This window comes from Mustelus asterias, chromosome 3 (genome assembly GCF_964213995.1).
Source record: "Mustelus asterias chromosome 3, sMusAst1.hap1.1, whole genome shotgun sequence".
In the NCBI taxonomy this organism is placed as follows: domain Eukaryota; kingdom Metazoa; phylum Chordata; class Chondrichthyes; order Carcharhiniformes; family Triakidae; genus Mustelus; species Mustelus asterias.
In genome coordinates, this window is record NC_135803.1 from 36,304,686 (window position 1) to 36,332,560 (window position 27,875).

Genomic DNA, 27,875 nt, shown 5'->3' on the forward strand with positions numbered 1-27,875 from the left:
ATGTTGTGAAGGTTAAAAAAGGTACAAAATAATTGTCTTGAATGACTACCAGAGGTTACATTTTTGCATAGACCTAATGAGTGTGAAATCTGTTACAGTGTGTTGCTGAATCTCCTGTATTACAATTTTTAAATGAGAGCGATTAAATAACACAATAACTATACAATAAGATCAAATTTAGGTTAAATAAAAATCAGTAGATTAGAGTTAGAAGAAGATAAGCAAATACAGAAACCATCGTTATAAACAGTATTCAGCTTTATTTATTGAATCAACGCGATCAAACAACTGAAGAGATTTGTTTAATTGGCAATACTTTCCAATTTCAGTAAATGCACTTAAAGTGCATTAGTACTTTTTATAGAATTACTTGGAATCTACATGACAGAAACAGACCATTCAGCCCAACTGGTCAATCTTGCCATTTACGCTCCATGCAAATGTCATCCCACCGTTTCCATGTAATTCGATCAGCATATTCTCCAAAAGTGTGAAATTCCTTTTGAAGTAACCATCATCGCCTGAGGAAACAGTCTTAATCAGTTGTTTTCAGTTCATATCAATTCTTGATTTCTCGAGGAATTAAGGGCTATGGGGAGAGAGCGGGTAAATGGAGTTGAAATCAACCATGATTGAATGGTGGAGTGGACTCGATGGGCCGAATGGCCTTACTTCCGCTCCTATGTCTTATGGTCTTATGGTCATATCGCCATTATGTGTAAATGTACACCTTGTACTTGATTACATTGTACACATTCTATAATCTAAAAGATGTGCTGGTTAGGTGCATTGGCCATGCTAAATTCTCCCTCAGTATACCCGAACAAGTGCGGGAGTGTGGCGACTAGGGAATTTTCACAGTAACTTCATTGCAGTGTTAATGTAAGCCTACTTGTGACGCTAATAAATAAACTTTTAACTGATTAAACTTAGAAAGAACTTTGTTAGTAGAAACCCATTTAGTACAGTGTCACATAGTGCTTGGACCATGGAGACATCCAAGATCATAAGAATGTAAGAAAATATAGAGTGGAAAATTGGTCCTTCATGCATTCAAAATAACTCCTTACAACAGACCATGTACAATTTGTACAGTCAATTGAAATGTCAGCTTACTTAATCAACTGAGGGAGGGGAATAACCACAGATAAAACTAAGATGATAAATGCCTCAATGAACCCTGAAAATAATTAAGTGAAAGCTTCAGGATGCCAATGTAACATTGTAATCTACATTATTCAACCCATAACAGTTACATTGCACAGATGACATTCCCAGAGTGTTCCATAAGGTATTTCATCATCTGTGTCTGTACTTATCCTTATAAGGCTATAACCATCCTTTGTGTTTTGAATCAAATATATCCTCCCACTTTCTAATGCATCAACAAAACTTTATTAACTACTCTAACAGTACATGTTTCCACAGATCTATTTCTTTATTGGCAGAATGTTCTTTATTGCTTGATGAGTGCCTTGATTGAAATTCTAATGGCAGTCGGTGACTGTGAGCACCCTGTTGATGGACAGATATTCTGAATCACATTTACCCACCCCATTTACATATTCCTTCGGCTCCTTTGCATTCTTGCACCGATTCAATCTAATCTTCAGGGACTGCAGCAGTTCAAGAGAGCAGCTCCTCATCATCTTCTCACAGGTAATTAAGGATGGACAACAAACTCTGGCCTAGTCAGCGACCCCTACAGCCCATGATTGAATTGAAAAAAAACTTGAACGTCCAGTTTTTGCCTCAACCACTAATACTGAAGGAAATTCATTGTATAAATGCAGATTTCTTGCACTTGGTTTGAAATTCACGTTGAGGATGGGATTTTCCAATCACGCCCATCCTGAGACTGAGGTCAACAGACCTTTTAAATAGTCCGTCAACTTTCCGTCCCATTCGCGATGATTTCCGCTGTGACTGAGACTGGAAAATTTATCCCTTAGTTTTGAATCTGTGGGCCTTGATATTAAACACTTTAACCACTGGAAACATGCTGTTTCTTTATAACCCAGGATATCAAACACATTATGTGTTGGCCCTGATCCAGTATACTAGCACTTGGCTGGATTCAGCAAAAGCTATTAAAAAAGAAATGGATAAAGATAAGCAGTTTTGATACTTAATAATATTCAGATATTATTTACTGCTCGGGCTGGTCCCAATATATCATGCTCGTTGGCAGAAAATGGTGTGCTTAAAATTGTAAATTCTCCTTCATGCTTCCTGAAGTGAGACCTGAAGAGATCTCGGGGTACAGGTTCATAGCTACTTGAAAATGGAGTCACAGGTGGACAGAGTGGTGAAGAAGGCATTTGGCATGCTTGGTTTCATGGGTCAGAACATTGAATACAGGTGTTGGGACGTCTTGTTGAAGTCGTACAAGACATTGGTAAGGCCACACTTGGAATACTGTGTACAGTTCCGGTCACCCTATTATAGAAAGGATATTATTGAACTAGAAAGAGCGCAGAAAAGATTTACTAGGAAATAAGAACATAAGAACATAAGAAATAGGAGCAGGAGTAGGCCATCTGGCCCTTCGAGCCTGCCCCGCCATTCAACAAGATCATGGCTGATCTGAAGCGAATCAGTTCCACTTACCCGCCTGCTCCCCATATCCCCTAATTCCCTTATCGATCAGAAAACTATCTACCCGTGATTTAAACATATTCAACGAGGAAGCCTCCACCACTTCAATGGGCAGAGAATTCCAGAGATTCACTACCCTCTGAGAGAAGAAGTTCCCCCTCAACTCTGTTCTGAACCGGCCCCCCCTTATTTTGAGGCTGTGCCCTCTAGTTCTGGTTTCCCTTCTAAGTGGAAAGAATCTCTCCACCTCTACCCTATCCAGCCCCTTCATTATCTTATATGTCTCTATAAGATCACCCCTCATCCTTCTAAACTCCAACGAGTACAGACCCAATCTGTTCAATCTCTCCTCATAAGCCACACCCCTCATCTCCGGTATCAACCTGGTGAACCTTCTCTGCACTCCCTCCAAGGCCAATATATCCTTTCGCAAATAAGGGGACCAAAACTGCACACAGTACTCCAGTTGCGGCCTCACCAGTGCCTTGTACAGTTGCAGCAAGACCTCCCTGCTTTTATATTCTATCCCCCTCGCGATAAAGGCCAACATTCCATTCGCCTTCTTGATCACCTGCTGCACCTGCAGACTGAGTTTTTGCGATTCGTGCACAAGGACCCCCAGGTCCAAGGATACTACCGGGACTTGATGGTTTGAGTATAAGGAGAGGCTGGATAGACTGGGATTTTTTTCTCTGGAGTGTAGGAGGCTGAGGGGTGATCTTATAGAGGTCTATAATATAATGAGGGGCATAGATCAGCTAGATAGTCAAAGTTAGGAGAGTCTAAAACTAGAGGGCATAGGTTTAAGGTGAGAGGGGAGAGATACAAAAAGGTCCAGAAGGGCAATATTTTCACACAGAGGGTGGTGAGTGTCTGGAACAAGCTGCCAGAGGTAGTAGTAGAGTTGGGTTCAATTTTGTCTTTTAGAAAACATTTAGAAAGTTACATAGGTTAGATGGGTATAGAGGGGTATTGACCAAACACGGGAAATTGCGATTAGCTTAGGGGTTATAAAAGGGGTGGTATGGACAAGTTGGGCCGTAAGGCCTGTTTCCATGCTGTAAACCTTTATGACTCTATGACTAAGTGAGATTTGTTCTTGAAATTTCTTTCTCGGTTCAACAATTTTGGCAACTTGCGTCACCATTACATTGAGTCCAAAGAGTGTCATGTAGTGATTTCCAGGCAAGTATATGTACCAAGTTACTGCAGGAAAATTACATGGCTGAAGCTTAATCTCATTGGTGTATATGCTACAGTGTTTTGTCGCCACCGACTTTCACCTGATATTCTTCTATTGAGTGAATTCTTAACAACATCCAACATGAAAGCCAAAGGTTGAAGCCATTTGTTACCCTGTAAATCAATAGGCATGATCTTAGCACCCACTCACTCCACGTTCCCGCTGCAACGAAGATGGAGAATTTGGCAACAAGCCAAATCTCCGTTCACTGCAGCCGGATAGGAAAATCCCGCTGGCATGAACGGTCAGAAAATTCCGGCCACATGATAGAAACTATAAAAAACCCTACAGTGCAGAAGGATGCCATTCAGCCCATTGAGTCTTCACCGACAACAATCCCACCCAGGCCCTATCCCTGTAACCCCACATATTTAACCAGCTAATCCCGCTAACTTACACATCCCAGGACACTAAGGGGCAATATAGCATGACCAATGCATCTAGCCCACACATCTTTGGACTGTGGGAGGAAACCCACGCAGACACAGGGAGAACTTGCAAACTCCACAGTGACCCAAGCCGGGAATCGAACCCAAGTTTCTGGAGCTGTGAGACAGCAGTGCTAACCACTGTGCCACTGTGTCATTTTTCCCTTTCTGAAACAAAAATGATTAGTACTCACATAAAATCCAAAAGAATGCCCCACAGCAGTTCCTGGATTTAGTCACTGAAGGGTAGTGTGATATGGCAGTCCATTGTGAATTTCACATTCGTCTCATAGTTAATGAAGCCACTGGTGGTTGAGACCTATACCTCAAATACTAATTAAAATTTTAATAATCACATCCATGGCATAATTAATTTTCAATGTCTTAATGCAGCATGAGTGAGAATTCATTGCTGCTATTTCAACAGCTGTGCTAACTCAAAAAAAAAAATCTTCATATAATCTTCCTGTATATTTCTCATCATGGTTTGCTTCATGGTGTTTTCACCACAACGACCTCCTTCAGATACAGATGTGCTTCCATCCATCTCTTCCAACAATGCAGTAGATGAGTGTGTGATAATCATCGAGGAATAACCATGTTTGTCATTGACGGATCTATCCTTGCTCGGATTATTTTAAATCATTATGTACAGCAAAAAGCAGGGAATTTCTTACCTAATAGCCAGTGTTGATTCAGAAATAGCACGGCACGGTGGCATACCGCCCTTTGGTAGAACACTGTTTTATTAAAACAAAGGAAAGGGTGTGTCCGCGGTTTACAATAAATCAAGGCCTTTGCTCTGGATGCACATAACCCCGGTGCAGGCTGTGAGCGCAGGTTTTAAACTCCCACCATTCGTCTCTCATTGGGCAAGCTCCCACTTACTCAACAGGGAAGCTCGTTTGCACTAAGTCCACAGAGATCCTTGCCAGTATTTTCAATTTCGATTTTCCAGGGTGGCCGGTATGCAGTTCCTTGGGTATTGAACGCTGTCCAGGATCACGGTATCCCTACAGTGCAGAAGGAGGCCATTCAGCCCATCGAGCCTGCACTGGTAACAACCCCACCCAGGCCCTATCCCCATAGCCCCATGTATTCACCCTGCAATTTAGCATGGCCAGTCAATCTAACCCGCACATCTTTGGAGTGCGGGAGGAAACCGCAGGAGAAAACACACGCAGACATGGAGAGAATGTGCAGACTCCACACTGACAGTGACCCGAAGCTGGAATTGAACCCATGTCCCTGGCGCTGTGAGACCGCTGTGAGTGCTAACAACTGTGCCACTGTGCCACTGGGATGAGGGACCCCAGAGAATTATACCATACTCCATACTGAGCTTATTTTTTTTTAGTCAAGTAGGGCTTCATTTCTTTTGCGAATTGTCCTCAGAGTTCACCGTTCAGGATCATGTACTTTACTTTTGATAAAATTCTGTCTCTTTGCTTCCAGGTTTTAATCTGCTTTGTGGATATCTGTAAGATCTATAAAAAATTGAAAGTCGTTACAACTTCTTCTACTGCCGATGGAGGAATGGGGCTCACGGGCAGTGAAAGAAGACTCAAGGGGCCTGATTTTACCATTTTGAGTCTAAGTGCCGAATCCGGGCGTCAAATAGATAGAAATATATAGAAACCCTACAGTGCAGAAGGAGGCCATTCGGCCCATCGCGCCTGCACTGATACAATCCCACCCAGGCCCTACCCCCATACCCCTACATATTTACCCACTAATCCCGCTAACCTACGCATCCCAGGACACTAAGGGGCCATTTTTAGCATGGCCAATCAACCTAACTCGTACATCTTTGGACTGTGGGAGGAAACCGGAGCACCCGGAGGAAACCCATGCAGACACGAGGAGAATGTGCAAATTCCACACAAACAGTGATCCAAGCCGGGAATTGAACCCAGGTCCCTGGAGCTGTGAAGCAGCAGTGCTAACCACTGTGCTACCGTGCCATCCATTAATGAGATCCGAGCCTGGAATCCTCTTTCCAGCGCGCCCATACGTGTTTTGCCGGCTCCGGTCCGATTTGTGCTGTGGGCGGGGCTTAGCACTGCCGGAACGATCGGAGCTCTGAACCGCGCACGCGCAGTTCGAAAAAAATCTGACAGAGCGCCGGGCGCGAAAGAAAAAAAAAGCAGAAAGCGGACAGAGCGGCTCTCTAACGATCATCCTCTGGTCCGGGGGTGGGTGGGGGGGTGGGGGGGGGGGGAGGGGGTGGTGGGAGGAGGAGCGGGTGCGGGACCCAGATCATCCTCTGGTCGGGGGGGGGGGGGGGGGGGGGGGGGGGGGTGGTGTCCGCTGCCAGTCTGTGGCTGATCCCTCCTCCCGGAGTGGATGTGCAGCCATGCCATCCCACAAAACCGTCAGGATGAAGCGATTCCTCGCTAAGAAGATGAAGCAGAACCGGCTGATTCCACAGTGGATCCGCATGAAAACCGGCTACAAGATCAGTACAAGTCCAAGAGGAGACACTGGAGAAGGACCAAGCTGGGCCTGTAAAGGGATACACCATCACTGGTACACTACCAGCCACAGATTACTCTTCCCTGCAGGGGCAAGACAGCGGGAGAGATGGCTGTGGCTGGTAGTGTACCAGTGATGGTGTATCCCTTTACAGGCCTAGCTTGGTCCTTCTCCAGTGTCTCCTCTTGGACTTGTACTGATCTTGTTGCCGGTTTTCATGCAGATCCACTGTGGAATCGGCCGGTTCTGCTTCATCTTCTTAGCGAGGAATCGCTTCATCCTGAAGGTTTTGTGGGATGGCATGGCCGCTCGTCCACTCCGGCAGGAGTGATCGGCCGCAGATTGGCAGCGGACCCTCCCCCACCGAACAGAGGAAGATCTGGGTCCCGCCCCCCCTCCTTCTCCCACCCCCTCCCTCCTACCTCCCCCCCTCCTACCCCCCCCACCGCGCACCCCCTCCTCCCACCCCCTCCCCCCCCTCCCCCCCCTCCCCCCCCCCCACCCCCACCCCCCCCCCCCCCCCCGCCCCCCCCAACCAGAGGAGGAGCTGGGTCAGAGAGCTCTGACCCCGCTCTTCGGAAGCTGCAGCGACGACTTCAGACTTTTATTTTACAGGTCGCTTACAGCGCGAATGCGGAACGGGCCAGAAGACGGTAAAGTGGGATTTGGCGGTAGAGTTGGGCGCACAGTTCATTAAGTCGATTTAAATGCATGCAAATGCATTTAAATCATCGGGCCGCCCGATTCGGGTGCGGGCCCGACCCGCGCCCGAATTGGGTGTCGGTAAAGCCGCGATCTGGTCGGAATCGGGTGCAGATCGCGGTATCGGCCCGACGCCCAACTTTACCGCGATTTTGCGCGAAGGTTTGGTAAAATCAGGCCCAAAGTATCAACATTGGCTATTTGAGTCCTGGAATAATGCTCTAAAACATATTCGTAAGCAGCAAGTAGCAGAGCCCTATGCTGTATCCGGGTAGAAGCAATAGGGGCATTGCCTTATCCTCTTTGAATAACCCAAGTAAAGATCTGTCGTCAGTCACTATTATGAAGCATCTATCATAAACAAACTGATTAAGTTCTTTTTATGCCAAAGATCGCCCCCAATCTGTCTTTCACAATTTGCGAGTACCTCCTCCCAGCATCTGAGAGGGTTCTGGATGCATATGTTATGGGCCTTTCTGTTCCATCTTTCCAACAATACAGAAGAACAGCCCCCATCCTGTAAGGGGATGCGTCACAGAGCAGGATGAGTTCATTCTTGGGTTTGCAATGGGCTAACAGATTTGATGACAAATAATTTGTTGTTTTACTTATTGAAGGCCTCAGATTAGGGTTCCTTCCAGTACCGTCTTCAATGCTTCTACAGCAAGGTGGCCAGTTTGGTAGCCAAGTCCAAATACATTTCCCATCGTAGTTTACTAATCATAAGAAGGATTTTAACTTTGTGGTATTTTTCGAGGCTGGTGCCCACTTGATGGCCCTAACTTTCTCTTCCACAGGATGTAAACCTTTTGCATCCACCCAATACCCCAAATAGATCACTTCTTTCACCTGAAAGGCACATTTTTCTCTCTTGAGGCGGACCCCAGCTTTCAAAAATCTTTTAAGTACCTCTTCCAGGTGCACTTTTTCTGAGGTGCCCGTGACCAGGACATTGTCCAAGTATACTGCCACTTTAGGTTACCCCTGAAGTAGGTTCTCCATTGTCCGCTGGAATATGGCACACATCGACGAGACCCGGAAGGGTAGGCGAGTATATTCATATAAGCCCTTGTGTGTATTGGTTGTAACGTATTTCCAGGATGCCTCATCTAGTTCGAGTTGAAGATAAGCATGGTTCATTTCCAGCTTGGTGAACATCTGCCCACCAGCTAGTTTGGCGTACAAGTCCTCAATCCTGGGCATCAGATATCTATCTAATTTAGAGACCCGGTTGACCATTCACTTACAATCCCCACAAAGGCAGACTGATTTATCTGGCTTGAGGACAGCAATGACAGATGCGGCCCACTCTGAAAATTGTACGGGCCTTATAATGCTTAGATCTTCAAGTTTGACATCCACTTCCTCTAATAGAGAGTAAGGGATGAGTCTTGCTCTATAATATTTGGGCGAGGCATCAGGGCCGATATAAATTGTGATTTGGGCCTCTCTTATCTTTCTGAGTCCTTCCTGAAAAGCATCAGGGTGTATGTTAGTGACCTCACACAGCCCTCCCTCACCGAGCTGGAAGATCGCCAAACAATTTAACCTGATTTGATGGAGCCAATCTCTCCCCATCAGGTTCGGTCCTTGCCCATAAAACAAATGGTGGTTGGGCTGATTGCTGTCCGTAGGTCACAGGGGTCATTGTAGTGCCCTTTATCGTGAGAGGTTCACCTGTGTATGTGGCTAGTCTGATCTTTGTGTTCTCCAGTTTCAAAAATTGAATACTTGGTTTGAAGCTAGTTATATGCCTATTCCCTGATAATGTAAGCTGCAGCTCCTGTGTCCACCTCCATTTTCTACCATTGTTGGGGCAATCTTATTTGTAGTAATGCGATTTAGTGGCATTGTTTCTTGCTCTGGCAGTGGGCGTACTTTCATGGCATTATTATGTAATAACCTCGCCAAGACTGGTCCTCTGGTATAACACTGCTCTATTAAAACAAAGGAAAGGATGACATCTGTGGCTTACCATAACTCAAGGCCTGTGCTCTGGACTTACATAATCCGCAGCCCAGGCTGTGAGTGCATGTTTAACCTCCCACCACTCGTCTCTCGTTGGGTGAGCTCCCACTCGCTCAGTAGGGAAGCTTATATTCCACCAAGCCCACGGGGAGGTCTATTAATGATACCCCTCCATCATTGGTGACCACTATAACACAGAGATAATATTGATATGGTTGACACTGGCAGACAACTTCAGGAACAGTGCAGTGAACTTTGCTATCTCTGTTAGAAATGTTGGTCAGAATCTGACCAATTTTTGACAAGGTAGTCCCACAGTGATAATATGCTGCAGGAATCGACCAGTTGGGATGAGAGGCCTGTGTTAGACCTGATTTAAGAGAGGATGCACCAGTTCAATGACAGTTAGTCATGTAAGATGGGCGAACTCTCCAAAACCTTTCTTGTCTCCAATCCAGTCAGGCAGGGTTATGTTCTAGATTCTACTTAGTTCCATATCTTAATATAAAAGCAAAATACTGCAGATGCTGGAATCTAAAACAAAACCAGAAAACGCTGGAAAATCTCAGCAGGTCTGACAGCATCTGTGGGGAGAAAATAGAGCCAATGTTTTGAGTCTAGATGACCCTTCATCAAAGCTGAGAGCAAAAGCTCTGATGAAGGGTCATCTAGACTCGAAACGTTGGCTCTATTCTCTCCCCACAGATGCTGCCAGACTTGCTGAGATTTTCCAGCATTTTCCTGTAGTTCCATATCTTGTTTGCTTCTATATTTACTTATGCCTTCAGGTACTGAGGTGAAGTGATGCGATTGGAAAAAAGTGGCGAACGATGATTCGTGATAGCATGACAGAGCTTGAAGCAAATCGTATCCGGCTAGCTAAAGTAAAGAGACCCTGAAGGAAACAGAAAAAAGATCAGCCTTTAAATCAATCTGACGTTCAATGTATTGTGTGTGAAAAGACATTCCTCGTGAAAATCAGTTTTTACAGACATTAGAGAGCCCACATCCTCCCATAATTGGAAATGAATCATAGGCTTTCATCAGCAACAATGATGGGCAAACCATTGTGATCATGCATCATGCCACTACAATGGATTTTTTAATGGATCAGGTCCATTCACAATTGTGACTGAAAGGAGATTTGGAGGTTTAATTTAAGAGCACAGATCTGCCGAGTGCTTACGCATAATGAGCATTAAGTTGACTGTAAAATATAATGAGGGGAGGATGCACTTTGTGCTGTGCACAATTTGCATATCTATTAACACTAACTAATGATGGGTTGTCTTCCTTGGATTAATATGGTGAGGTCTCACCATCTTATTCACTTTCAGACAACTCTTCTGGATATTTCTGTCTGCGTTGACATGCCTGATGTTTCTTGCCATTAGCTCCCAAGTGACCCATTGCTTTCCTGTGCAGATTCTGGCAATGATGCCAAGGAGAGCTATCATCCAATGTCATGCAGTATTTCTCTCATCCACTTGTGTGACTGGAGATGGGGCAGGGGAACCATTTGAAATGATTAAAGCATTTAGGCACATATAATGCAGCTCTCTTCGAAGATGTTGGGACAGGATATTCCCACAGTAAATAGGAAATGCCATTTCACAGCCAGCAGGTGCCCAGTGGTAGACATTACTTACATCAAGAGCTAGCTGCTACAATTAGAATGAAGCTGATTCAAGAAGTTCCAGTGGTGCCAGAAGTCAGTCAGTACTACAGGGGAAAGATCTTTGATGCCAATTGTTCACATCAAGGAGCCCTAGTAAAACTGGAGTCAATGGGAATCAGGGAGGAAACTCCCCACCAGTTGGAGTCATCTTTAACACACAGGAAGATGGTTGTGGTTGTTGGAGGACAATCTTAGATCCAGGACCTCGCTGCAGGAGTTCCTCAGGATAGTGCCCGAGACCTAACAAGGCTTCATTCTATGATCATCTTGCTGGTGCCAGTACAGAGCGAGACTGCGGATAGTTGGGAACCTGTCTCGGGGGCAGGGAATTCAGATGGTGTTCGTAAAGCAGAAGTGGAAATGAATAGGGTTGGGAAGCGTTTTCTGATCAGGGCCAGTGTGATCTCCTGGACTCGTTTCGATCGCCTCAGGGGGTCGGAGAGGAATTTCCCAGATTTTTTTTCCCCATATTGGCCCTGGGGTTTTCACTCTGGGTTTTCGCCTCTCCCTGGAGATCACATGGTCTGGAATGGGGGGGGTGGGGGTGAGTTAATAGGTTGTGATGAACAAAGCATCGTAGCTGTGAGGGACAGCTCGGTGGATAGGATATTAGGATGTAGATAGGCTGGAAAATTGGGCGGGGATCCTGGATTCAGGATTCAATCCTGGACCGGGGAGCGGCGCGGGCTTGGAGGGCCGAAGGGCCTGTTCCTGTGCTGTATTGTTCTTTGTTCTTGTTCTTGTTCTAACCATTTTCAGCTGCTTCATCAAAGACTTTCATTCCGTCATAAGGTACAAAGTAGGGATGTTTGCTGATGACTACACAATGTTCAGCACCATTCACGACTCCTCAGATACTGCAGCAGTTTATGCACAAATGCAGTAAGACCTGGACAATATCCAGGCTTGGGCTGACAAGTGGCAAGTACCATTCATATCACACAAGTGCCAGGCAATACCATCTCCAACAAGAGAGAATCTAAGTTTTTTAGTATTTTTTATTAGTGTCACAAGTAGGCTTACATTAACACTGCAATGAAGTTTCTGTGAAAATCCCCGAATTGCCACATTCCGGCGCCTGTTTGGATACACTGAGGGAAAATTTAGCCTAGCCAACACACTTAACCAGCACGTCTATCGGACTGTGGGAGGAAACCAGAGCATCCAGAGGAAACCCACACAGACATGGGGAGAAAGTGCAAATTCCACATATACAGTGACCCAAGCCGGGAATCGAACCCAGGCGCTGTGAGGCAGCAATGCTAACCACTGTGCCACCGTGCCACCCATCTAACCATCAGCCCTTGACATTCAATCGCATTACCACCACTGAATTCCCCACTATCAACATCCTGCGATTACCATTGCCCAGAAACTGAATTGGAGCAGCCATATAAATACTGTGGCTACATAAACAGGTCAGAGGCTGGGAATCCTGCGGCAAGTAACTCACCTCCTGACACTCCAAAGCCTATTCACTATATATAAGGCACAAGTCAGGAGTGTGATGGAATACTCTCCAGTCACCTGGATGAATGCAGCTCAAATAGCAATGAAGAAGCTCGACACAATCCAGGACAAAGCATCCCACTTGATTGCTACCTCTTCCACAAACATTCAGTCTCTCTGCCACCAATGAACAGTGGCAGTAGCATTAAAAGATAAAGTCACCATAGTCTTAGATGAGCCCCTTTGAAGGGGAGAGCTGACTGGTCGTGATTTAACCTGAGGGTCACCATACCTCAAGATTGAGAAGGCATTTCATGTAAAATCTCAGCCAGTACGGGAATTGAACCCACACTGTTAGCATTGCTCTGCATCACTAACTAGCTGTCCAGCCAACAGAGCTAAACTGACGCCAGTGTGTACCATCTACAAGATGCACTGTAAGAACTCACCAAGATTCCTCAGGCAGCATCTTCCAAACCCACAACCGCTACCATCTAGAAGGACAAGGGCAGCTGATGCCTGGAAAGGCCACTCACGATTCTGACTTGAAAACATATTGCTATTCCTTCACTGGGTCAAAATTCCTGGATTCCCTCCCTGGTAGCACTGTGGGTGTACTTATACCACAAAGATTGCAGTAGCTCAAGAAAACAGCTCACCACAATCGTCTCAAGGGCAACTAGGAATGGGCAATCAATGCTAGCCTAGCCAGTGACACCCACATCCCAGAAATGAATAATGATAATTAAAAAATTGCTCTGTATTCAGACCAGAACATTATTGCCTTTGTTGGCAGTTTTGGGCATCTAGTGGGTGTATATGTTTTTCATTATCCATTATAAATAATCTTCAGTAGGTCTAGGTTAGAAATACATTAGAGTTTGGGCCCAATTATTCTTTTGCAACTCTACCAGTGGTAAAGAGGAGAAATGTTTGTGTCCTCACAGGGCACTGCTAGTTAATGCAAGAAATTTCTCTCTGTCTATGTAGGCATTTACGAAATTATTTTGTGCGGCAGTGCAGAAAGACAATGGCAGGATTCTCCCACCCTGCCCGCCGCTGGATTTCTAGCAGGTTGCGGGTGGACCATGTAAAGGTCCATTGCAGTCCGGCGGGAATCTCTGGTGTTCAGGCAAGCGTGGCCAGAGAATCCCGCTCAATATATTTGTATCATATGTGGAAATCTGCCTCCTTAGTACATTCCTGTGCTTGGTCAGCAAACACCAAAGCTCAGAGAAACACCGTTGTAAAGTTCTGCTCTTTGAATTAGACATAGGACAGACATTTCATTCAGCATATTTTGTTAAAGTTGCAGGCCAGAATGTTACTGCCATTCACGCCGGCGGGATTTTCCCATCCCGCTGGAGTGAAAGGAGATTTGGCTGGATGCCAAATTCTCCAACCTCGCTGCACCAGGTGCGTGGCGTGAATGGCCGGTAAGATTGCGCTGGCAGTATCTGAGTATAGTAAGGAGTCTAACAACACCAGGTTAAAGTCCAACAGATTTATTTGGTAGCAAACGCCACTAGCTTTCGGAGCGCTGCTCCTTCGTCAGATGGAGTGGAAATCTGCTCTCAAACAGGGCACAGAGACACAAAATCAAGTTACAGTATCTGAGTATCACAAACGTGTAATTATGATATTATAGATTTTCAGGTCAACTGTTTTAAAGGGACATTTCTGTCTTCAAACCTTTTACATTGTCAGACCTATATCTCTAGAACTGGCTACAAAGAGTCAATAAAATGCAAGAGACTCGTCCAGCGATGTCTATTAAATCTTCTAAGAGCTGCAAAAAAAACCTTTATACTTCTGAAGGAACAGGAGACAGGAAGGGACTTCAAAGGACCACAGTGTGATTAACTTCTTTGCCTGGTGAAACAATGGCTCTTTGAAAATTAACATCTCAACTTTTATGTGTTTTTGAACTGTCTAAAGGAAGCTGTAAGGAGCTATTTTGAGAGGCAAGATGCAGAACCCCAGGAAGAACTCTGAGAGACAATCTTCCAGAGGGTCCTTCGTCAGAGGAGGACAAAGAGAAAAGTATTACGAAATCAACTGCTGTTTTGCCGGAAGAGTCCAAGCAATCTGCAAGTGTCATAACCACAAAATGAGGAATACAAAAGTTTCTCTCTCTCCCAAAAAACCTGCTGACTTGCTGAGTCCACCTGAAAAGGCAAACCTTCAAATAGTTCACAACAGAAGCCATCGCAGCTGCTAAACTGAACTTCAAGTTTCAGCCCTTTCACTTTGGAAAGAAGAAATTTAAGCAATAAGCCCATGGTTATATCTCAGAGACTGGTTTGAAATCTTATCTAAAAATATCTTTTTTTTCTATTTTTATGCTATGATCCTTGACCAGACCCAGTTACATTATCTATTTTATTCTCGAACCTTCAGTGTTAATATATGGTACATGTGAATTTGCAAACAAACTGAGGTCAAACACACAATTGCACACTAAACAGCAAATGTGACCAAGACCAAATGCATGCTTTCTCAAAACCCCACACAGACACCAGTAAGTGCTGTGAGTCAACCAATCTCACTGAATCTCTGTCTCTCTCATGAGGGATTCCAGTCATCTTCTAAGATCCAACCTGGTATTTCTCCCCAAAAGTTGCTCCAACTACTACTGCATCAACATCAGCCCACCTCGCAGGGTTTCACTCTTGTCTCTCAACATTCCATTCCCCTGGGTTCCTGAGTATGCGCTCAAACACCTACTCACAAGCACAACTCAGCTCTCTGGCTGTGCCAAGCAGAACATTTCTGCTCCATAGGGATGCCTTTGTCCCAATGGCTTGCAGCACAGAATCACCAACCATCTGCTGCCCCTTCAATTTCCAGGGTTTCTCTCAAACCCTCTTCACTTAAAGTCTGCCAACCGCAGTCTTAATGAGAGGGTAAGTTGCCTTTCATAACAGTCTGCATTTTAATCTTTGTGTGATGATTGTCCTTTTAATCTTTGTGTGACGATTGTGCAGAGTAAGGGTTGCGTGACCCAGGGAACAGGGTGGGGGATCACCCTGGTGAGCTGGGGTTTCTGTTCCAGAACCTTCTCGGGAACAGACTGCAGCCATAAGGCTGCAAGTCTCTATATAGCCTTTACCTGCGAATAAACAAGTTGTTTTTCCCTTAACAGGTGAACAAGAATGATCACACTTTGTATCTGTACTTTAATTAATAATTTCATCACTTTTACTTAAGTAACTTTCAGCAGTAGTTTCTAATAAACTAACTTTTATCCTGTTTAAGAATAAATCTTGGTTGCTGTGTTATTTTTTAAATGAATCACTTGCAAATTAAAAGAGGGCTACAAACACACATATAAACTCTTAGCTCACTGACTACTTTAAGGAATATCTTTTATGTGGTTGCCACACTGAGATTGAGTCAGGATTTTGTATTTCACTGACCAGTAGGTAGGGGCGAAATAAGATGACAAAAATAAATGTTTTATCCCAGAGACATATTAAAAGTTACTGAAATTTCTGAATCTAGACCTTTCAGAATTGTACATTTCCAATTAGCCCAACATCTGTTGTCGAGAAATTGCTGGAGTCTTCAATTAAGGATGGGGCAACTAAATGCCCTGAAAATTTTCAGCAGATTAGAGAGAGCCAGCATGGATATGTAAAGGGTATGTCATGCCTGACAAACCTGATTGAATTTTTTGAAGAGTTAACTATATGGTACTTTCTAGATGGTGAGAACAGTGGAGGTCCCAAGAGACTTGGGGTCCGTAGTCCAGCTGCATGGATCATTAAAATGTCAAGGACAGTTGCAGAACATAATCTAGAAGGCTAATGGAATGCTGGCTTTCATGTCTAGAGGAATACAAGGCAGGTAGAAGTCCTGCTTCAACTATACAAAACCCTTGCTTGACCACACTTGGGCTACTGTGACTGTGGGGTACTCGGGTCACCACACCTTAGAAAAAATGCATTGGTCTTGGAGTCTTTTCATCAAAAACTGCTGTCGTGACAGTGGCTGCCTCAATTTCTGGTCTGTCCACATTCACACCAACTTAACTTCTTCTGAACTTGTAGCATTATGCTCTCTCAGGTCCAATTCTCACATTGTCACTAAACCTGCTGATAAGAGTGTTGCTGTCTGGCGTACTGGCCTCTACTTTGCAGGGGCCGAACATCAACTCTGTGACATTTCCTCCTACTTTCCATAGACCATGTCTCTACCACCGTATATCAAGCCATTGTATCCAGGACTGTCACTGACCTCATTCCCTCTGGAGATCTTCCCTCCAGAGACTCAAACCTCATAGTCAATCAAGTCTGAACAGTCCTCTTCTATCTCCTTCCCAAAATCCATAAACATGACTGCACAAGTCAACCCATCTTTCAGCCCATTCCTTTTCCATTTAACTTCCGATATTGACTCTAATTTGTCCTCCCTTTGTGAAGTCTCCTCTTACCTACATCCACAATTCTTCATCACTTCAACAGTTTCCTGTCCCCAACCATTTTCTCTTCACCATGGATGTCCATTCTCTCTACACCACTATTTTTCAATAGGGCATAAGACGTAGGAGCAGAAGTAGGCCATTCAGCCCATGAAGTCTGCTCCGCCATTCAATGAGATCATGACTGATCTGAAGTGATAACCCTCAAATCCAGATTCTCCCCATATCCCTATAATCCTTGATTTCTTTATTGATCAGAGCTCTCTGCTTCTTTGTTGAACAGAGGCCCAACCAGTCTGTAGCAGAACCTGTGGCTGTAACTACAGTTTGCTCTCGAGCTACTCTGCTAATCATAGGTTCTTACATATTCTTATACTTTTTCGCGATACAAAGTGCTACATTTTGATTAGGTCATCAGATTGTTTGTTAAATTGGTTACAGTTCTGTTTTTGATCATATTATACTGATCCATTGTCCTGTGTGCTTTAGCTTTAATTGTTTTCTGGACATATTCTGTCTACCTGTTTACAATATCAACGCATTGGCTTTGTCAAACTGATTTTGATGATGTGTTAATTGTCCCATCTCCCTGATACTTGATTAGTTTTCCAGAGGCACAATGGCTTCTCAAGACTTTTTGGAGCCTTGATAAGTGATATCAATTCTCTTATTGTTGCTGTGTATTAGTGCTGTCTGAGATGTAGCTATTTGCAATTTGTCATGTGTTTGCCTGCAGTGAGTGTGGATACTACAGTGCTGTCTGTTTAACCCTTTCCATTCATTCCTCTCCTGCTGCAGCCCACACTCCCTGGGTTTGCCCTACTACACAGTCCCTATCCATCATTACCTTCCTCCAACTGGCAAAACCTGTCCTTTAGATACATACGTATGCCTTCTCTTTTTATGAGACATGTGGAGCATTCTTTATTCCAGTCGTACTCAGGCCCCTACCCTAATTTCTTTTCCCAGTACATTGATGTAATGGTGCATCTTCCTGCTCTCATCATGAACTAGAAAATTTCATTGGCTTTGTTTCCAATTGCCATCCTTCTCAACTTCACATTGCCCATTCATATTCTTCCTTTCCTCAACTTCTCACTCTTCATTTCTGGGTATAGGTTATCAACTAATATGCAATATAAACCCATGGACATCCATAGCTACCTTGACTACACTTCCTCACACCTTGCTACCTACAAGGACGCTATTCCATTCATCAAGTTTCTCTCTCCCCATCACATCTATTCAGACCATCCATGTTAGCGCTTCTAATATGTCATCCTTTCTCCTCAACTGAGGATACCCACCAATAGCATGGTTGACAGGGCCTACTGTGTCCAATCTATTTCATTCACTTCTGCTCTCCAAATCTCCCCTCTCTTCCGGAAGCACAAATGAGTTCTTTTTCTCCATGCTTTCCATCCCTCAGCCTCCATATTCAACAGATTATGCTCTGCCATATCTGCCACTTCCAACATGATGCCACCATTAAACCCATCTTCCCCTGCCCTCCCCTTTCAGCATTCTGTTCCCTCCATGACAAATTGGTCCACTCCTTAGTCACTCACAACTGCCCCTTTCATTCAACCAGAGGAGATGCACCACTCCCTATACTTCTTTATTCTGATCATCCAAGGCTCCAACACACCTTCCAAATTAAAGAGCAATTCATTGCACTTCTTTCATGTTAGTATAACTGTAAATACTACTCACAATTACCGTCTCCTCCACAATGGGGATACCGAACACCTCCATTTGATCAGCGAATGACCATGAGCTTCCTGTGTCATGTCTTCCTGTGTCACCTTTCTGCCACTCTGATTTTTTCTGTCCATGAGCCAGTGCAAACATGATGGGCTGAATGGCCTCCTTCTGCATTGTAACAATTCTGTGATTGTGTAATGACCTACAACACATGAAGCACAACACAAGCTTGAGGAACAGCATCTTATCTTTCAAATTGGCCCTCTACGATCTTCTGGACTCAACATTGAGTTCAACAGTGGCAGATCATAACCTCTGCTGCCATTTTGTTCAATGTGTTTTTTCTTTGCTAGCTTGGTCTTGTTTTATTTCTTTCTTTATCCCTTCATGGTGTATTCAGATCGCTGCTATGTAGCCATTCACGCCACATATGGACACATCTTCTTGTTAAGACTGGGCTGGGAGGAATGCAGTTTCTTTAGCCCCATTAGGTCGCACCATAAGTATAAATGTTTAATTCCCTCAACAAAATGGCCAGTTGTTTATTTTCACTACCTCCAAACCCAGAATAAAAGAGACTTAGCCAGGGCATGCGCGCGCACATGCGCGCACACACATACACATACACACACACACACATACACACACACATACACACACACAAATAAAACAAAAGACTAGACAAATAAGGTCTCTGCAGAGATTGGTGTAAAGGATAAAGTATGAAAAGATCTTTTGCCGTTGATTTGGTTTCTTGCGTGCAATTGTCTGGAAGTCCTTTACAAAGGATCTTTGGTGAACCATTGCTAACTCTCACAGCTTTGCAGGTTTCTGATACAGATGAGTCATACTGAGACTGAAGGTGAATACCCACTCTGGATTGCAGGCAACACAGGAAAAGAGAGTGAGAGTGAGAGAGAGAGAGGGAGAGAGAGAGGGGCAATCTTCCTTCGCCGTTTGCTCCCAAGACCAAGTTTTTAAAAAATGTTCAGCTAGAACTTCTCCCAGGCCAAATGTTTCAGCCAATCAGCAGAAGCCCACAGCCTGGCAACAGCAGTTTCTTTTTTTAATTCTGACTCAAGTAAACAAAATAACTCCTAATTCCCCAGACGTCTCGCTGGTCACTTAGCTGAAATTATGGGATTTCTTCGAAAAAGCTGCTTGCTCACAGACCAATGTGAACTTATACCTCTTTATTTAAAAATAAACTTAGGAGGATTTCCAATAATTCAATGTCCTTCCATTTTTTTTAAAAAAGCATAGAGTTCTTGGAGATATAGATTCCTAACATTCTGTTTCTTTATTATACCCGTTATCACTCCCTTTGGCTTTTGTACTATAAAATAATTTTTGCCACTAAATCTCCCCTTTCCTCCATCCTATCTTAGACTCTCCCTGATATTTTTCCTGCCCCTTCCGGCACCCTCCACTAGCTTAAAACCAATCACATTTCTGTCTATCTGTTCTGTTCTGATGACTTGAAACATTGGCGGGGGAGGGGTGGGGTTGCAATTCTCCCAAAAATGCTGAATTGGTGGGAAAACTGTTCTACATCACGACTGTTTTGTCAGTGCAACTTCAGACCTGATTCTCCCCACTCTGTGCAATGTAGAGGTCACAATCGTGAATCTCATAAAAGCCCGGGGTGGAGGCTATTCGCGCCAGAGTTTGACAGTTCTGGAACTCTGCATATGCGCAGTGGCCCCAACCTGTCAGTCTCCCCATTTGCTGGCCAGCGGCTCGGGACCCCTACAGTGTTGCCCCTCCAGCTCCTCCCCTCATGGCCCGATTGCAGCTCCCACAACAATTCCCGGGCCAGGCCTGACCCTCTCCCGTCCCAGAGCATCCCGATGTCCAGCCCACCCCCCCCAGCAGTGGCGATCCCCCGACCCTGGCAGACCGCCCCCCCCCCTCTGCTGACCTCCCCCCGGGGTCAGACTCTCCGCCCGCTGGGCGGCAGGCCTCCCCCACGGCAGACCCCCCCCCCCCCCCGCCCCCAGCAGACCCCCCCCCCCCCCTCCACCCCCAGCCCACCCCGATCGCTGGCCTCCCTCCAGTCCAGATCGATCCCCATGCAGAGTGGCAGTGGGACCCCGCACCCCAGCGATCGCCCCCTAGGCCCCGCCCAGAATAGACCTCATCCCCTTTGCACTGCCTGATGCTCGGTGGGCAGTGCCAGGGTGCCCCCTGGGCATGAGCACTTTGCCCCTTGGGCAGTGCCAGGGGGCACAGCTGGCACTGCCAGGCTTCCCATGCCCATGGGGCACCACACCCCCACCGCCCAACCCCGTGGGGGGCCCTGATTGCCCCCTTTCACTGCAGCGAGGTCTCCCGCTTGTTCCCTGAACATGGGGAGCTACTCTAAACCCACCGGAATGAAGTACTCCTGGCAAGGTGGGAGATGCTATCGGGCCAACAAGTTCCATGCCTGGCTCGATAATAACATGCAAAATAGATTTAAAATACATTAAAAATAGACTTAAATGGCTTACCTCCCTTCCCGTCGGTCTCCAGCATGGTTCCAACTGCGACTGTTCTCCGGCTCTGGGAGACGAAAATGAAATGACCAACATGCGATTCTCCTGACCGGACCCGCCAGAAAATTTGCGGGTCACAAGGGGAGAATCGCCCCCATTAACACTGGCTGGAATTTTTTGTCCTGCTGATGGCGCATCCCCGCTGTCGGATTTCTGGTGGCGAAGGGTGCATTCAGTGGGAAACTGCATTGACAACAGCGGGACCAGAATATCCCACCACCGGCCAATGGCGAGCCACCTCCGCCACCACCAAAAACACGGCAGATTGCACGGAAAATCCCACTCTCTGTATCTCTCCGCCGGATCTGTTGAGTATTTCCAGCATTTCCTGCTTTTACTTCAGATTTCCATCATCTGCAACATTTTGCTTTCGTTTTACTGGAATGATATGGGTTCTAGTAGTTAAATTCTGAAGAGCAATTGCACAAAGCAGGCTTGTATTCCCTGGAATTTAGAAAGTTAAAGGTTGATTTGATCAAAGATTTCAAGCAATTAAGGGGAACAGTTGGCATTAGATTGAAATTATTTCCACTGGTTGGGGAGGCTAGGAAGAGGGGGCAATGTCTAAAAATTAGGAAGCACTTCTACACACAATGGGCCCGATTTTACCATTGCAAACTTGGTAAAGTTGGGCGTGAGGCGATTAGCACCCGCATCCGCGCAGATGCCCACTTTACCAAGGCCCGAAAATGGCCGTGATCCCAACCACACCCGAAATAGGCGCGACTTAATGAGCTGGTCACCCAATCTTACCTGCATTTCCCCCTTTACCATCGCGTTCACCTGTCCAGATTTGGCGCGAAACAGACCTGCTCGGCAAAGGTCTGTTTCGGGCGCTCCAGCTTCGGAAGAGGTAAGTTCAGAGCTTTCAATGGCTCTCTAATTCAGATTCAGATCGGTGGTGGGTGGGTTGGGAGTGGGGGGGGGGGGGGGGGGGGAGGTGGGCCAGATCATTCTCTGGTTGGGGGGGAGGGGGAAGCCCGATTATTCTCTGATTGGAGGGGGGAGGCCAGATCATTCTCTGGTGGGGTGGGGTGGGGGCGGGGGGGGGGGAGGGGGGGGGGGAAGCCGGATGGTTCTCTGCTTGGGAGGGGAGGGAGGAGGAGGGAGGCCCGATCATTCTCTGGTGGAGGGGGGACGAGGGAGGGCCAGATCATTCTCTGGTGGGGGGGGGGGAGGCGGGTCAGATGTATCTCTGGCGATCAGTGTGGGGGGAAAGGGGGTCCGCTGCCACTCTGAAGGCAATCGGTGGAGGGGGAAGCGGGGGAGGGGATCGTGACTGGTCTGGGTAGCAGGGGAGGGTGGATAGGGGGGACAGTTCTGTTGTGGGGGTGGAGTGATATCTGTGGGGGCCATCGCTCCTGGGCCGCTTTATCTGCTTTTTGCGGCCTGGGAGCGATGTGACAGGGGCGCGTTTTTCAATTTGTTTTCACTGTGCATGCGCAATTTAAAGCTCCGATCGGAGCTGCAGTGTTTCAGGCGCAATAAGCCCCGCCCACAGCACGATTCAGACTCGCAATTTTTTTTCCAGGCTGAGTGCGTATGGGGGCTCCTGAGAACAATTTTCCAAGTCGGATCGGAATTGCGTCCAGATTCAGCACTTAAAATCCAAATGTAAAATCGGGCCCGTTGGGTGGTGGAATTCATGGAAATCCCTATAGTGCAGAAGGAGGTCATTTGGCCCATCACATCTGTACTGACCACAATCTCACCCAGACCCTATCCTCGTAACCGTACATATCTACCCTGCTAGTCCCCATGCCACTAAGGGGCAATTTACTATGGCCAAACAACCTATCCTGCACACCTTTGGAGTATAGGAGGAAACCCACGCAGACACAAGAAGAACATGCAAACTCCACACAGTCACCCGAGGCTAGAACTAAACCCGGGTCCCTGGTGCTGTGAGGCAGCAGTGCTAACCACTGTGCCACTGCACCACTCCATAGGCTGAAACTCTGAAACTCTCTTCCACAAGTAGCTGCAGTTAGGCCGATTATACATTTTAAACCCATGATTAGTAGATTTTTGTTATCCAAAGGCCTTAGTGGGTTATGGGGCAAAGGTGAGTATATGGAGCAAGGTTACAGATTAGCCATGATCTCATTGGACGGAATTTTATGTGGCCAAATTGGGACTTGTGTTGTCCTGCAGAAGCGTTAAATCTGGTGTGATGATGTCAATCTGCAATAATACAGTAGACAGGTGGGTTCTGAAATTGGCAGTCCACCCACCACTTTGAAATTAATTCTTAAATAAAAACAGAAAATGCTGGATTATCTCAGCAGGTCTGACAGCATCTATGGAGAGAAAATAGAGTCAATGTTTTGAGCTTCAGCCCTAATTGAGTGCTCTCGTTTGGGGCGGCACGGTAGCACAGTGGTTAGCACTGCTCCTTCACAGCGCCAAGGACCTGGGTTCGATTCCCGGCTTGGGTCACTGTCTGTGTGGAGTTTGCACGTGCACCCTGTGCCTGTGTGAGTTTACTCCAAGTGCTCTGGTTTCTTCCCGCATTCTGAAAGATGTGCGGGTTAGGTTGATTGGCCATGCTAAAAATTGCCCTTAGTGTCCTGGGATGCATATGTTCGAGGGATTAGTGGGTAAATATGTAGGGATATGGGGGTAGGGCCTGGGTGGGATTATGGTCGGTGCAGACTCGATGGGCCGAATGGCCTCTTTCTGTACTGTAGGGTTTCTATGATTCTATGATTCTATGTGCTGGTTAGGTGCATCAACCTGAACAGGTGACAGCAAGGTGAACTTCACAATAACTTCATTGCAATGTTAATGCCTTACTTGTGACTAATAAATAAACTTTACATTTAGGTACTTGACAGCCTAGTTGACTGCCATAAAACATTGGCCATGCTAGAATAAGGTGGATGCATGGAAAACAGTCTTTGGGAATCACATTTTCTTTTGCAGTGATTGAAGGCTAGGTCATTGAGTGTATTTAAGACAGAGATAGATTGGTTCTTGACATGGTAAGGGGATCAAAGGTTATGGGAAAAAGGCAGGAGAATTGGATTGAGAAACTTATCAGCCATGATTGAATAGCAGAGCAGACTCAATGGGCCGAATTGTCTAATTCTGCTCTTGTATCTTATTGTCTTACGAAAGGATGGACATAAAGGCTGGACCATGCCCGACTTTAGAAGGAGAGGTTGCGGAGAGTTAGTTATTTGGGAACATTTTGCTTTACGTACACCTCTGATCAGGTTTAGGGATATTCCACAGGGGAGGGTCCGAAAGGTGGGTGCTGTAGTCACCTTTGGGCACTGACTCACTTGTTGGTGTCCCCTGTGAGCATCGTGCTCTCTGCGGGAGGCACCTCCTCTGGTGAGGAGAAGGAAATGGAGAAAGAGGAAGTCAGCTGGCTGGAGGCAGGAGTCACGTGAGTCACAGCAAGGTGAACAAGCTGCGGAGGAGTGGGGGTCTGCGGAGAGGAGGCTGCAGCAAGGTATGCAGACATAGGCAAAGGCGTATACCCTGCAAACCGAGATTCCAGAGTGCGAGTGTCCTATCTGCGGATGACAGAACGATTGTATCCCTGGAGACTTTGCCTTTCAGGAGAGAAGGTCCACATCCCTCTTTGGCATGCTATGATCATCCCCAATTATGTAGGTGGCCACCTGATGCCTGTGGCTTAAAAGTGACAGTCGTCTTGAACTCCTTCACCTCTGACTCATTCCCAGCTGCCTGTGGAGACCTGAGTGGGATCACGCAGCCTGCAGCACATTATTGCATAAAGGATTTCACTGATGACTGTATAGGCATGCACATTAACAGATTTCCTTTACAACAGATAACAACAGTCATGTGGAATGAACCAAAGGCTTTGCAGCCATGGCTGGTTTCCCATGGGTACAAGGGGTCATTGATTGTACCCATGTAACTGCCAAAGCACCAGCAGGGCAGCCAGGAGGTTTCATCAACTGCAAGGGATACAACTCAATAATTGTGGAGATTGTGTGATCACAATCAAAGAATATTACAGATGTATGCAAGATACCCAGAAAGCAACCACATCGCGTACATCCTCAGGTGCCAGGGATGTTTACCAGCCCGGGCACTTTGGTTGGATGGCTGCTTGGAGACAAAGGATACCCACTGATGGAATGGCTGATGAGTCCAGCACAAAATCCAATGACAGAGCAGAAAAAGGAAGCCATACATTGACCATTGTGTAGACCATTGGTTTGGTCAAGGTGAGATTCTGATGCCTGGATAATCGTAGAATCCCTAAAGTGCAGAAAAGGCCATTCGGCCCGTCGAACCTGCACCGACTCTCTGACAGAGCATCTTACACATTTCCCATGGCTAATCCATCTAACCTACACATCTTGGGACACTAATGGGTAATTTAGCATGGTCAATCCACCCAACCTGCACATCTTTGCGGGAGGAAACCAGAGCACCCAGAGGAAACCCATGCAGACATGAGTAGAATGTGCAAATAAACAAGCTCATACCTCCTACACTGGTTTATAAGAAATTTTGACCACAAAATACGCAGGCTCCCAATTACTCTTTTCTGATCCAGCTGTCACATTCCTGTGTCAGGGCTCCTATTAAATGGGTGGCCATGACCTCCTCCTAGGCACAACCTGCCCCGTATCCCTGGATGTCCCACGTTTACTTTCTGATTGGATGGGCTGCCCACCACCTCCTGTTGTTGTTGGCTGGATCTCCACTGGGCACCCATTAATTAGCTCTGCATGTATTCTACACCATCCTTCAAAGGTGGGGGCAGAGGTCAGCACGCCACCGACATCCGCATTGGCCTCCTACCCACTGCCCAACTACATAAAATTCCAACCATTGAATGGTGGAACAGGCTTGAGGGGCTAAGTGGCCTCCTCCTAGTCCATGTTCTGCTGATTTTGGCCTTTGACTCTGCCTTCTGGCTCTGTTACTGAAAGTAACCAGGTGCTGTCGTCAAGGGCAGTGAACCCTATCTTTCTTGCAATTCACATCCACCCTGGAAACATATGAATTGCCCTAATCAATGACACAAGAAAGAATTACAGTAAAAAGATACACCTCCTTCACTTATTTCGATGTCAAGTACTTTGATAACTCTGAAATTACAAGTTTATAGAAAATCAATTTAGGATCACATTTAAGCGTTGGCTTTATAATTCAGTGCAGGCTTTGGGTGGGATTTTATGGCCTTGCTTGTCCCGAAATGGCAAAATCCCGCCCGCGGTCAACAGACCTTTCCATGGTCCACCCCTCGCCCGCTCCGATTCCCGTGGCGGGCCATATGGTAAAATTCCAGCGAAAAGTATGGGGCAGAACAAAAAAGGGAAAAAGGAGGTGTAAAGAGAATGTATGAGACTAGATTCGTGGATAACATCAAAGGAAACCCAAAAGCCTTGTCTAAGCATATAAATACAAAAAATTTAGTCAAAGAAAAGGTGGAGTCAATTAGGAATTGAAAAGGAAATCAATACATAGAGACAGAGAACATGGTTGAGATACAGAATCATTACTTTGTAGTCGCCTTCACTAAAGAAAAGGATACTGGCAATGCCACAATAAAGGAAGAGATGGTAGAGAAATTGGATAGAATACAAATAGATAAAGGGATACTCAAAAGGTGGCAGTGCTCACTGTATGAAAGTCACCTAAGCTGGATGGGATATATTTTAGGATACTGTGGGAAAATAAGAGCCCTGGCCATAATGCTTCGTTGTCCAGTACTTCCCCGGAGTGGAGAAGCTACGGCATCTCCTCCGGAGCCTTCAACATGTCATTGATGAAGACGAACATCTCGCCAAGGCCATCCCCACACCCCCACTTCTTGCCTTCAAACAACCACACAACCTCAAACAGACCATTGTCCGCAGCAAACTACCCAGCCTTCAGGAGAACAGTGACCATGACACCACACAACCCTGCCACAGCAACCTCTGCAAGACGTGCCGGATCATCGACACAGATGCCATCATCTCACGTGAGAACACCATCCACCAGGTACACGGTACATACTCTTGCAATTCGGCCAACGTTGTCTACCTGATACGCTGCAAGAAAGGATGTCCCGAGGCATTGTACATTGGGGAAACTATGCAGACGTTGCGACAACAGATGAATGAACACCGCTCGACAATCACCAGGCAAGACTGTTCTCTTCCTGTTGGGGAGCACTTCAGCGGTCACGGGCATTCGGCCTCTGATATTCGGGTAAGCGTTCTCCAAGGTGGCCTTCGCGACACACGACAGCGCAGAGTCGCTGAGCAGAAACTGATAGCCAAGTTCCGCACACACGAGGACGGCCTCAACCGGGATATTTGTAACTCCCACAGTTGCGTGGACCTGCAGAGTTTCACTGGCTGTCTTGTCTGGAGACAATACACATCTTTTTAGCCTGTCTTGATGCTCTCTCCACTCACATTGTTTCGTCTCTTAAAGACTTGATTAGTTATAAGTATTCGCATTCCAACCATTATTCATGTAAATTGAGTCTGTGTCTTTATAAGCTCTGTTTGTGAACAGAATTCCCACTCACCTGAAGAAGGGGCTTAGAGCTCCAAAAGCTTGTGTGGCTTTTGCTACCAAATAAACCTGTTGGACTTTAACCTGGTGTTGTTAAACTTCTTACACTGTTCATAATGCTTCAATCATCCTTATATATTGTAAAGAAAACATTAATAGACTGGCTACA